The 1,335-nt window shown below is 36.8% G+C and overlaps 1 non-coding gene across 1 annotated transcript; it reads right to left on the bottom strand.

Moving 5' to 3' along the window:
- Nucleotides 1-315: 315 nt before the first annotated feature.
- Trnat-ugu lies at nt 316-389 on the bottom strand. Its single transcript has one exon. It is a non-coding gene; the product is annotated as a tRNA-Thr (tRNA).
- Between the last annotated feature and the right edge of the window lie 946 nt (nt 390-1,335).

The following is a 1,335-nucleotide window of genomic DNA, read 5'->3' as shown; positions in this document are numbered from 1 at the left end:
AACCACAATGATCTGAAGTAGTACTAAACTATGATCTTCCTCTGAGAAACAGTTTTGGTAAAAGACATTTAGTATTACAACCTTTTCTGTGTTGTTTTCTCTTTCATTGTCCTCACAGTCACAGGGTATTTTCACAGATGACTTTGATCCATTTATTGACTTAACATAACTATATATGATGGTAGTATCTGTTCCCGAAAGAACAGTTACCGTCAATGACCATGCAGCTTTGCTAGAAATGAAATGATAATTAAATGGACACCCTAGCTGCAAGCAGGCGTTGATACACTTCATTGGGGACATGTTGAAAATGTGTGCCCCGACCGGGACTCGAACCCGGGATCTCCTGCTTACATGGCAGACGCTCTATCCATCTGAGCCACCGCGGCCACAGAGGAAAATGCGTCTGCAGGGACTTATCCCTTGCACGCTCCCCGTGAGATCCACATTCCCAACATGTCCACAACACTACATTGGTAGTGCGCCTAATAGATGATAACATAACACCAGAAATTCTTAGGATTTTCTGTCAGCTTGGTAGATAGAGTTTTACGTTCATATTCATTGCCTAATGCTCTTGAATTTATCTGCTATGTAATCTGAAATCTGTCTCTTGTCACTCTTCCTAAACAATAAGATCTTCCTGCCTTTCTTTGTATTCCTATTTACATCCATGTTCAGTAATGTTATAATGGCCTTATGACCTTTCATTCTGTGTTCTACAATAAGTGAGTCAAAATCAAGTCTACGATGTTATCTTCATGAGTCACTTCTCTGATTTCCTGCTCAAATTAATTTTTGGATAAGGCACTTAGAACAATTTTCAATGAGTCTTTCTCCCTGCTACTCATTATCACTTAAGTCTCCCAGTCTATATCTGGTAAATTAGAATCTCCACCTAAAACTATAACATGACCAAGAAAATTATGCAAAATATTTTCCAAGTGTTCCCTCTGCTGTTCTGTTGGTACAGCAATTGTGGCATGGGGGAGGGTGGGGGGTATAAAAGGGCCATATGACCACGTTTAATCCACCTTTTTCATCTATTTTCACTCAAATTGTTTAGCATTCTGAGTGTGCTAATCTCACTAGATATTATAACATTCAATATTATGTCAACAAAGATAAAGCATCTGATGAATTCTGATTCTTTAAATGTGTCATTAATAAAAAAAAAAAAAGATAGTGAGATTTTTCCTACCTCTTAGAGTTTACAAGAAAATACAATAGACTACACCATATCATCAAAAAATTATTATTTGCTATAAATTAATCCTATTTTGAAAGCCCTCAATTGAATAATGAAAGAAATATAGATCCCAAACTGCTTTGTTT

Source organism: Schistocerca piceifrons, chromosome X (genome assembly GCF_021461385.2).
Source record: "Schistocerca piceifrons isolate TAMUIC-IGC-003096 chromosome X, iqSchPice1.1, whole genome shotgun sequence".
Lineage (NCBI taxonomy): Eukaryota > Metazoa > Arthropoda > Insecta > Orthoptera > Acrididae > Schistocerca > Schistocerca piceifrons.
The sequence above is the reverse complement of the archived record's forward strand: the minus strand, read 5'-3'. Positions and strand labels throughout refer to the sequence as shown.